The 12488-nt window shown below is 38.1% G+C and overlaps 1 protein-coding gene across 1 annotated transcript in view; it reads left to right on the top strand.

Annotated features, from left to right (window-relative positions):
* The first annotated feature begins 454 nt into the window (after positions 1 to 454).
* The window catches only part of LOC128694094 (zinc finger protein 84-like), a 46896-nt gene continuing 34862 nt past the window's right edge, over positions 455 to 12488 (top strand). The window contains exons 1-2 of the mRNA XM_070093807.1: positions 455 to 1154; positions 5834 to 5969. The gene's annotated coding sequence lies outside the window, so the exon portion shown is untranslated. The remainder of the gene's footprint in view (positions 1155 to 5833; positions 5970 to 12488) is intronic.

The raw sequence follows: 12488 nt of genomic DNA, 5'->3' as shown, positions 1-12488 counted from the left end.
ATGGTTAGTTGTTGTTGAGCCCCATGCACAAATTCCATAGGTGAGATAGGGGTAAATAAGAGAGTGATAAAGGGCCAGGAGGGCTGACTGTGGAACATAGTACCGTATCTTCGATAGTATGCCTACAGTCTTGGAAATTTTCTTAGAAATTTGTTGTATATGTGTATGAAATTTGAGTCTATTATCGAGGTGGATTCCTAAGAATTTTCCCTCTGTTAGCTTTGTGATAGGTGATCCGTTTATCGTTATGTTAAGAGGTACATCTGTAGCTCTGCTACCAAACTGAATGAAGTAGGTTTTGTCAATGTTCAGTGTAAGTTTGTTAGTCCTCATCCAGGTAGATATTTTCTGTAGTTCGGTATTTACAGTATTGGCTAGCGTGACTGGGCTCGGGTGAGAGAAGACGTATGTGGTGTCATCTGCAAAAAGTGTGGGTTTGAGTAATTGCGAAGCATTTGGTAGGTCATCAACAATCCTATCACTGATACTAGAAATACCAAGCGCCTTCCTCATATTACGAGCCTTTGTAGATTTAAGGCAGCCAAGAATAATTCTGAGAGCTTTATTCTGCATTAACTCCAAGGGTCAGAGAGAACTTTTTCTAGCTAATATCAACATGGGAGCAGCATAATCAATTAAGGACCTAACATAGGCTATGTACATCATTCTCACGATTCTCACATTAGCACCATAGCTGGGGTTGTAGCCAGCAACAGGCTTGAAAGCATTTAGCCCATCTTTGCATTTCTTTTCAGTTGTGGTATAGTGGATTTAAAGATAGCCCAAAAAAGTCAGAGTGAGTTATTTCCACTGGGGTCCTTCATTTCCATTGGGATACAATTATTGACCTTACCTCTCCTTCTCAGTGGGGAGGGGTTTGATCCTCCAGACGGTTAAGAGATCCTGGCTTGTACCTGTGCCTTCTTGCTGGCTTCAGGGCCCATTGGAGATATTTAATACGCAGTTGTTCGTCAACCTCCTTCCACCTTGGTCGAGGTTACATTTCCGGACACTGGAAGACAGGGTTCGATACGGCGCACGTTGTTAGTGGCTCTGTAAACCACAACAACAACAACAACAAATGTTTTCTCCAGGAAGATTTATGAGTAATTATGTTGTTGAAGGCAGCAAGATCCTCCAAGATGAGTGATAAGGTGAGAAATATTGATGTTGAGAATGATGTGAGTTATTTATGATCTCATAGACCTAACTTTTGTACTTTTATTGATGGTAAATATTAACCTTCACTCCTCGTGTATCTTACAATAATATATTTCTCCCAGGTCCTCACTTATTATGTATTATATACTTGTATTTTGAGTTATTATTGACTGTCTTATAAGTGATTTAGGTTCTCATAGGCCTAGATCATAACTTTTCTTTAACCAAAGATAAAAATTTCGTCTTGTATATTTCACTAATATATCTTACAGGTACTGCTGTGTAACTTAATTTGTCTATTATAATATAATTTTGTGGTATATAGTGTCCCTGGGGATCAATTTAGGCTCTCATAGGCCTATTTTTATGGTTTTGTTTAACAATATATACAAATATCATCTAGTTTTTATTAATTTTTTAAGATAAGATAGATGAAATTTTCTTTTGGATTTTTAACCCCGGAGGGTTAGCCACCCAGGATAACCCAAGAAAGTCAGTGCATCATCGAGGACTGTCTAACTTATTTCCATTGGAGTCCTCTGTCTTGTCCCCCAGGATGCGTCCCACACCAGTTGACTAACATGAGACCATGAGGCCTAGTCTCAGACCGGGCTGTGGGGGCATTGTCCCCCGAAACCCTCTCCAGGTAAACTCCAGGTAAGGTAAACACCCAGATACCTATTTGCTGCTAGGTGAACATGACAACAGGTGTAAGGAAACGCGTCAAAATGTTTCCACCCGCTGGGAATCGAACCCGGGCCCTCCGTGTGTTGAGAAATGGCATTACCAGCTAAGTTTAAACAGTGAAAACTTAACTTAAAGACAACTCATCGCCTGCACAGCCGCCCCTGCAGACGAGGTCTAGAAGCTGTCGAAGCCATCTTTCAACGGGCTGTGAAGATTTATAATTTGTAAGATTATAAATTACCCCTTGGGGGTGTTATGTCAGCATATTTCATTCACTGATTGCTGACAACTTACTTGTTTGGACTCAAAAGTCCACACCTTACTGCCGACTATAGGCTGATTACAAACTCCTTGCGACTCAAGAACTGCGCAGTCCCCCTTACCACAAGAAATTCGTAACATACCTTGCTCTTGTAACGTGAGCTATGGTGTTCTTCACACCTTCGACAGGTATCGGTGACTTGATAGAAGCTGAAGTGTCCTTGGATGTCCATGTCTTCCATTGTCTAGGAAACGCACACTGGTACACTATGTTCCACAAGATTTGTCTTTATTGTTCACAATGTTATCACTGAAGAAGCTGATCACACTTCTCTTAAGTGTTTATTGTGTTTTATGAGACACTTTGTTCACACTAACGCACAGATCAGTGTTCTTTGTTGGTTATCCTGGCGTCAGTGTCACTCTCAGTAGAGTCAAAAGTAATCTGAAGACGCCACAACGCCCCATGCCGTCACTGCCCCCAGCACAAAAAAAAAGCTGACATAGTACTTTTTGCTTCCTTGCCACTTCCTCGATGAAGCAAAGCAGAATGTTTGATTCTTGCTGTCTTAAGCATAGACAACAATGTCCACTCTCTTTACCATGGTAATAAAGTGGGAGCAGGATTTTCCTTAATTGTCCTGCTAAAGTAAGAGATGTACTGTCTCTTATTAAAATACACTTTGCAACACTGGACTGCAAGGAGCATCGGTCACTTGACCACGTCAGATACTCGTACGGCATCTGTGATCAATTACTCACTGTAGCAGTAAACAAGACGCTTGCCCCTTCTGAGAGGGCTGGGCCCCACAGGGCTGAAAGGGGCTGAAGGGGGCTGATACCCCCCTCCTGGAGAAAATTTCTCCACACCGTGTGTGAAGCGAGAGCTTTAGCCACCAGGCCACCGGTCTCGGTGTGTTGGCCTTATTTTACCTATTATGTTATTATTGTGTTGTATATATCCCACCTGACAAATAATTTAGACCCTCATAGGCCTATATATTTAGTTTTGTTTAACAAGAGATAAATATTGTGTATTAACTTGTAAGTTTATTCAGGTTCACATAAATACAGTTACATAGCAACATATGTGTTTATTACTCTCCAGGATAACCAAAAAAAGTATTGGGGTCCTCGTAATAACTTATTATTTATATCTTAAAATAGGTAGGTAACTTAACTATGTGAAAATCAGTTATTATTAAAAGAGATACAATAGGAATAAAGTAATTACCTGGATTATATCTGGAGATGGTTTCGGGGATCAGTGCCCCCATGGCCAGGTCAGTGACCAGGCCTCATGGTGGATCAGGGCCTCATCAACCAGGTTGTTACTGTTGGCTGCATGCAACCCGACGTATGAACCACCGTCTGCCTGGTCAGGTACAGTGGACCCTCGGTTATCAGCTGTAATCCGTTCCAGAAGGTCGGCCTAAAAGCAAAATGGCCCAGAACCGAAATAATATTTCCCATAAGAATTAATGTCAATCCAATTAATCCATTTTAGACACTGAAAAATATTAACAAAAAATGTATTTTTCAAAGATTAACTATAGTTTTACATACAGAAAACAATAAGAACTAAACAAAATGACTAATGAAATGGATAAATGAACATTTAAATCACTTTTACCTTTATTGAAGTGTCTTGTTGGCATATGCAAAACAGTGAGGGAGGCTTAAATGTGATGCTATTTTCAACTCTGCGGCTTAATTATCTATCAGAATTCATCTAATAGACATAATAAACAATATTAGTAACAGAAACATGATAAATACTCTAGAATGAATAACATGTCATTATGTTTGTGGCTAGTGATGGTGTGTTGGTGTTGTTGGGTTTATAAGGGCCACTGAGAGCATAAGCTCTACATACCAGTGGTAATGGGCAGCAGCAGAGCTACCACCACCATTCACACAAACAATGTACGTAATTTATAAATAAGAATTATTTACACTTTAATTTATAAATAAGAAATATTTACACTATAAATAAGAAATATTTACACTTTATAAATAAGAAATATTTACACTTACTGTACCTTGGAGGAGATGCTGGCATTGGTTTAGGGTGGTAGAAGATAGGCAGGGCAGCGGTGTTGTCAGTAGCCCTATATACCTCTAACAACATTGAAGGAGTTAAGTGTTGTGTCGTCTTTTTCTGTCGCTTACTCGCTTAACTTACTTGCTACACTGTTAATGCTACGCTTTATCACTGGCTGGCGCTATAGCCTTTATTGACTCCTGCTGCTTTAGTATCATACATATCGTAGAATCGCTGAATCACTGAAAAAGGCACTTTCTCCCCTCTCTCTTCCTCCTTCACTCTCATACTTTTGAACAACCTCTTTCTTAAATTCCATCACGTTTCTCACTTTCTTTACCAAAGGAACTTTACTAGGAACTTTATTTGGGCTCATAGTTGCTTATTTTGCAGTTGCACTAAATCAATAACCACAAAAAACAATGGATTATAGCGAAATGTTTGGGTGAATGAGTAGAAGCTTCCTCACTTGCCCAGAGACACAACCAGACTGACACAAGTGGCTGGCGGTGGCGGGTTGACTCGTCCGATAATCGAAATAATGGCCGATAAATGGAAGCCGAAAAAACGGCCGATAATTGAAATTTCTCATCATTGAACTTCACAGTGTTTTCTACAGCTCATTTAAAGATTTGGTTGATGTCCATCTGGAGTCTTGCAGTGTCTTCAATGGAGGACACTGTCATCTGCAAAGGAAGACATGGTGCTGTGGCTTACATCTCTCTCCATGTCAAATATTAGGATGAGGAACAGGATAGGAGTGAGTACTGTGCCTTGTGAAACAGAGCTTTTCACTATAGCTGCCTCAGACTTTACTCTGTTTACTACTGCATTTTGTGCAGTATTACACTATGGTCACACTTGTCAAAGACAATAGTAAGCAAATTGTCAAGATCAACATCATGAATCAGAACCCCAGCCTATAGTGCCAACGAGTTTTTACAGTTATTTATGATTATTTTTATTAATTCATTATTTTATAGAAAATAGTTTATACAATTCATTATTGGGTCATAAACAGGAGCTTAGATTGCTCTCTATAAGGAAACACTTCTCTAGGCCTAGGTTGAGGCCTATGAACAACATAACCTTCATCCTCCAGAACTCTGGGTAAATTTTCTTGATATTTTTGGGAAAAAATAGTGTCTTCAATGATGTAAAATACAGTAATTGTCAGAGTTGAAATTGAGGCATCTCCAGTCTTTGACATTGTTAGTGAGGAGTTAGTGGATACAGTTGAAGTTACAAATATAATTGAGTGGGTTTCATGTGAGCCACACTTGTTAACTATCTTCATTCTAAATCTCTCTTGAATCTGCACAAGCCAAGGCAGTGTTTTTTTTTTTTTTTTTTTTTCAACAAGTCAGCCGTCTCCCACCGAGGCAGGGTGACCCAAAAAAGAAAGAAAATCCCCAAAAAGAAAATACTTTCATCATTCAACACTTTCACCACACTCACACATTATCACTGTTTTTGCAGAGGTGCTCAGAATACAACAGTTTAGAAGCATATACGTATAAAGATACACAACATATCCCTCCAAACTGCCAATATCCCAAACCCCTCCTTTAAAGTGCAGGCATTGTACTTCCCATTTCCAAGACTCAAGTCCGACTATATGAAAATAACCAGTTTCCCTGAATCCCTTCACTAAATATTACCCTGCTCACACTCCAACAGATCGTCAGTGTACAAACATTAAATGTCACCACTGCTGCACTGTCAGCAGTGGAATGATGTTCATCTTACACTGTGCTTCAAGGAGTTTCATATGTACTTCAGCATGTCTAAAACATACTTGGACCTGGCGAAAAAGGTAAAAATTATTTCTTATATATAAATATATTTTTCTTATTTAACCCCTTCAGGATCCAAGGCCAAAATCCGAAGTGGTGCCCCAGTGTCCAAGAATTTAAAAAAAAAAAAAAATTATTTTTTCTTATGAAATGGTAGAGAATCTTTTTGTGAAAGTAATAAAACAAAAAGTACGAAATTTGATGGAAAATTGACGAAATTATGCTCTCGTGAATTTTGATGTCAGCGATATTTACGAATTGGCGATTTTGCAGACTTTGACTCCCATTTTAGGCCAATTACATTATTCCAGTCGACCAAATTCTTAGCTATTTCACTAGTATTACTCTTATTCTATCGATTGAGCACAAGAAATCACCAAGTCAACTGTTTCAACTACAAAATAAAGTGATCGGAAATTGGTAATTTGGCCAATTTAACACAAAGTTCAAAATATTCCAATTTCAAAATAGGGTCCAGAATAAACAATGTAGGTATTCCTGGCACTAAACTAACATTTCCTCTGTTCATTAGTTACGTTTTGAGGCTTTTACAAATAAATTCCATTTTGATTTTTTATTCACATAATGAATTTTTATTCACACCAAAAAACAAAAGATTTACTCTTATGCAATATTGTAATAATTGTATAAATATCATCTCCACATTTGTGAATGTATATTAGACCCACCATCTGGCGTGTATTAGACTTATGAGGTTGTTTGTTTACTCTTGAACATCGGTAAAAATTTAACATTTCCGCTACTTTGAGCTCAGTTTCAAGCCATTTCCAGTGCTAAAACCAGTCAAAATCGTTTCTATTTCTGTAATATGTCTTCCATTCTATCAAATGAGACCAAGAAATCGCAAATACAACTATAAAAAACACACGAGAAAACACTGCAGTCGCTGTTTTAATTGAAAATCATGGTCTCAGTTTTTTTCTCTCATTATACACAGTGTGCTGCAGGACTCATGAAATCGTCACAGTGGTGCCTGTGCTAACCTTCCTATGGTGTAGAAATATACCTAGTTGGACGAATCTTATTGTGGCTAGCTCGTCTAGTGGCTAACATGACGGGCTGGAGTTTTGAGACTCTCTGACCGCGGGTTCAATCCCGGCCGGGGTATGGTTTGTGCTGCAGGATTTGTTTTATGTGGTGCACACATACCACATAGATGTATTCTCTCATATCTAGGCCCAAATGTACCACTCACAGTTCATCAGAGTGAGCTGAGCTCATGGCGTAGATCTACGGTTTGGACCCTGAACGTAAAGCCATAGATCTACGGGACGGACCCTGAAAGGGTTAACCCTTTGACTAACGCAACCCCAAATCCTGAAGTGTCTCTCTGTGTTGCAAAATATTCGAAGAAAAAAAAAATTCCTTATGAAATGATAGAGAATCTTTTCTTGATGGTAATGACACCAAAAGTATGAAATTTGATGGAAAACTTACGGAAATACACTCTTGCGAAGTTAGCGTTCTTGGAGATATATACGAATTGGCGATTTTGGCTACTTTGAGCCCTATTTTTGGCCAATTGCATTGTTCTAGTCAACCAAATTCATAGCTATTTCTTTAGAACTCCATTTGTTCTATCGTTTGAGTACAAAAAACTGCCCATTTACCATTTTCAACTACCCAATAAAATGGTCAGAAATTGGCAATTTGGCCAATTTCACACAAATTAAAAAACATGCCAGTTTCAAAATAGGGTCCAGAATAAACAATGCAGACATTTCTGGCACTAAAATAACATTTTCTCTGTTCATTAGTAACATCTCCAGGCCCCTATTATATTACTCTTACTTTCTATTTTAAATTTTTATTCACACAAAAAATAGAAGATTTACTGTTATGCAGATTACTGCATTATTATAATAATTGTATAAATAATGTCAATCCATTCATGACTGCATATTAGACTGGCCAGTTGGACACATATTGGATGGTGTTGTCATTTATTTAATCTTGAACATCAGCAAAAATCGAACATTTTTCGCTCTTTTGAGCTCAATTTCAAGGTCCTTTTCATCGTGAAACCAATCAGAATCATCTCTATTTCTGTAATATATCTTCCATTCTCTCAAATGAGACCAAGGAAATGAGAATACAGTGGAACCTCAAAAATTGAACTGCTCCCAACACGACCAATTATGTAAGTGTATTTTTGTAAGTGCTTTTATATGTGTATTTTTGAGGGTCTGAAATGGGCTAATCTAATTTACATTATTCCTGATGGGAATAAATTAATTCGGTAAAGGCACTCGAACAGCCTTCTGGACCGAAGAAAGTTCAATATTTGAGGTTCCACTGTACAACCATAAATACTATACGAAAATACACCTCAAATTCGGCGTTATAATCCAAAAACACTGTTGGAGTTTTTTTTTCTCGTTATGTGTGGTGTGTGAAGCAGGATATTTCATACTGTGCACACTGAGCACACAGACCCATTCTCCCACTTGATTTGAAGCCGCTAGAATTTTGTAGTATTAACATGTCAAAAACACTGGCTCGTAAGACGTATATATACGACAAAAACAGTCAAAGGGTTAAAAACCCGTAACAAAAAAAAATTGGGGTGGTTTTTTTTGGGGCTGGAATGGATTAATGGCATTTCAATTTCAATAAGGAAAATTGATTTGACATACGAGCAAATTGAGTTACGAGCTGGGTCACAGAACGAATTAAACTTGTATTTAATACGTATTAATACAAAATTAACATTTTTCTTGCATTTTCAACAAAAATAGTTTAGGAGACAGTGGGTGGGATGCTTGAGCATTAGTAGCCTTTAACACCACCACCACATCAACACCCTCACAAACATCATAGTTTCTTTATTACAAAATATGAGTGTACTAGAAAAATGTTACACAAGTGTATATGAAGTAGGTATTATATACATATTACTTTCAAGTTCCTTTAATTTTTTAACATGTATTATGCAAAAGAAGATAAGCAGAGGGTATGTAAACACTGGGAGAGCCTCTCATGTACAGCTTCAGTTCGTGTCTTCCCTCTCAGTCTGTATTAAAACATTGTCTCTGGCATGTTTGCATTTGAGCACAGATGATGCAGATGATATGAAAAGTGCATGTATTGACTGAATAAGTAAGTAAATAATTACTGTAACTAAATACCAGTATCAGAAAGTAAATGAAGATGTTTATGGTTACAATCGCTACAGAGACTGAGAGTATGGCTTGCCATTGCCAGGAATGTGCATGACTGTTGTATCATTGTTAAGTGAAAATATTGTAAGTTGAACCATTGTAAAATGAGGAGCACCTGCACTAGTGAAATAACTAAGAATTTGCTCGACTGGAACAATGGAATTGGCCGAAAATGGGACTCAAGGTGGGCAAACTTGCCACTGCATAAATTGTGCCAAAACTGCTAATGCTGAGCCAGTGTAATTCCATAGGTTTTCCATCAAATTACATACTTTTGGTGTAATTAACTTTGGAAAGAGATTTTCTACCATAGAAGATTACAGTGGACCCTCCATTTTCGTCAATCTGATTTTGGTTTGGGCCCAATCTTTTCATCAATTTTTGGCTTCAATTTTCGTCGATTATCTTTGTTTTCGTTGATTGTTCAGAACCTGTCCAGTGCCCAGCGCACAGACAATGCTGCCTCCCACATGTATTCTCAGCCAGTGTAGGTTGTTTTTCGGTGAGTGAACATATCCTGCCAGGTCATACGAAACATTTCAAAATAATCCATTGTTTTTGGTACTTGTTTATTGTGTGTGACTGCTAAATAAGCATCCATGGGCCAAAAGAAAGCTTCTAATGCCATCCCTTTGGTAAAGAATGTGAGAAACATGATACAATTCAAGAAAAAGTTTGTAGAAAAATACAAAAGTGGTGGTGGTAGGGGGTGGTAGTGATGGTGGTAGAGGGTGGTAGTGATGGTGGTAGAGGGTGGTAGCAGTTGTGATAGTGGTAGAGGGTGGTAGTGATGGTGGTAGAGGGTGCCTTCTTCAGTGATTCAGTGATTCTACTAACTCCTCCAATATTGATGGAGTTATATGGGGCTACAGAAAATACCGGCACCTCAGCTGCAGCCTTCACCACCATTATGGACAGCTGATGCTCTCAGTGTCCCTTGTACACCCAACAACAACACAGCACCAGTCGTGATATACACAATAACTTATTTTATTCATTCTAGAGTATATGTCACGTTTTTATGTTATTAACCCTTTCAGGGTCCGTCCCGTAGATCCACGGCTTTACGTTCATGGTCCAAACCGTAGATATACGCCAAAATTCTAGCGCCGTCAAATTTAGCATGAGAAGGCTGGCAGGCCTACATCTAAGAGAATGGGTCTGGGTGGTCAGTGTGCACACCATAGAAAAAATCTGGACACCCACATGGCATTGTGGGAACGCCGGCAAAGTAGCTTTGTTCATAGTGCCTGGCGGCAAGGAAGCTCTCACTCCCCACTCACTCTCCGGGCGAATTCTGACTCTCCTCTTCATAACTTACAGTTCTAAGACTGATGGAAGTGGAGCTGAAGACGAATTCTATGGTTTTGAACCATATGGTACCATTGTGCCATATGGTACAATGGTACGATATGGTACAATGGTGCCATGTCATACAATGGTATCATATGGTACAATGGTACCATATGGTACAATGGTACCATATAGTACATTGTACCATATAGTACATTGTACTATAGTACATTGTACCATATGGTACAGGGTACAGGGACCCTAATGGAAATAAATCTGTCTGACTTTTTTGGGTTATCCTAGGTTCTCCAAACATATGCTGCTAAGTATGATATTCTATGTAACTTTATTTGTGTATAACTAAATAAGCTTACTTATGATGCCACATGCACTTGAGTAAGTTTATTCAGGTGTACAGAAATACAATTACATAGATTATCATACATAGCAGCATATGGTACCCTGTACCATATGGTACCTTGTACCATATGGTACCCTGTACCATATGGTACCCTGCACCATATGTTATCCTGTACTGCATGGTACCCTTTACCATATAGTACAATGTACCATATGGTACCCTGTAACATATACCGTGTTCCATATGGTCAATAGGTGTTGGTGGCATGAGACACCAGCCAAGACTGAGTGAGTGGCGACACAAGCTAGCTACTGACTGCAGTTTCCCAGACAAAGTGCTTTGTCATCCACCTCAAGGAACACGTCAAGTTCCTGTACACTTGTAAATATGTAATAGAACATTACTAATATACATTTTTGCTTATTTTTGTTGTAAACAACTATTATAAACAAAATAATAATGAAAATATTAGTGTGTTTGTGTTGAATACAACAGTACCATATGGTACAATGAATCATATGGTATCATTGTACTGTATGGTACAATGTACCATATGGTACCATTGCATCATATGGTACCATTACACCATATTGTACCATAAGGTACCATTGCACCATATGGTACCCTTGTACCAAATGGTGCCATTCTACCATATGGTACCATTGTATCATGTGCCATTTTGCTATATTGTACCATATGGTACCATTGTATCATATGATGCCATTGTGCCATATGGTACCATTGCACCCTATGGTACCATTACACCCTATGGTACCATTGCACCCTATGGCACCATTGTACCATATGGTACCATTGTATCATGTGCCATTGTACCATATTGTACCATATGGTACCATTGTATCATATGGTACCATTGTATCATATGGTACCATTGTACCATATGGTACCATTGCACCATATGGTACCATTGCACCCTATGGCACCATTGTACCATATGGTACCGTTGTATTCAACACAATAACGGCACTAATATTTTCATCATTTTGTTTACAATAAACTTGTAAACAAGTTTTGTAAACAATATAATGATAAACAAATTAGTGCATTATTGTGTTGAATACAATGAGTGTACACTAATACAATATACATTATACTGGTCTCACAGGCCACAAATGTTATTAGAAAAAGAATAAAAAATTAGAAAAGAAAAGAAATAAGTATGATAAATATAAAATGGGATTTTGCGGAAGTCACTGATGTTGCCGCCACCCGGTCATTTTGGGTCAACTTCCTGCCGCTGTATCTTGGTAAGTACTGATCAGAATTTTTTGTTTTTGTTTTATTACCTTCACAAAAATATACTCTTTAATTCTGTAAGAAAAAATAATTTTTTTTTTTTTTTTCAAAATTTCTTGGACACTGGAGCACCACTTCAGATTTTGGCCTTGGACCCTGAAGGGGTTAATATTGTTAATTATGTCATATTAATTGAATTGTGATAGATAAATAAGCCATAGAGTTGATATTAGCTCATATTCTCCAACAATAAACTCGCCTCCTGTCCCTCACATCAACAAGTCTTCAATAAAGGTAAGTGTGATGTTAAATGTTCATTTATATATTTTATTAGTGCTTTACATTTATTTGTCATTCTTTTCTGCATGTAAATCTCTATTTAAGCTAGGGAAGTGACTCCTGATAAGGACTTGGTACCTAGAGTCCTTATGGAGGGGGGGATTCCC

The sequence above is a fragment of the Cherax quadricarinatus genome, chromosome 43 (assembly GCF_038502225.1).
Source record: "Cherax quadricarinatus isolate ZL_2023a chromosome 43, ASM3850222v1, whole genome shotgun sequence".
NCBI classification, from domain to species: domain Eukaryota; kingdom Metazoa; phylum Arthropoda; class Malacostraca; order Decapoda; family Parastacidae; genus Cherax; species Cherax quadricarinatus.
The sequence above is the reverse complement of the archived record's forward strand: the minus strand, read 5'-3'. Positions and strand labels throughout refer to the sequence as shown.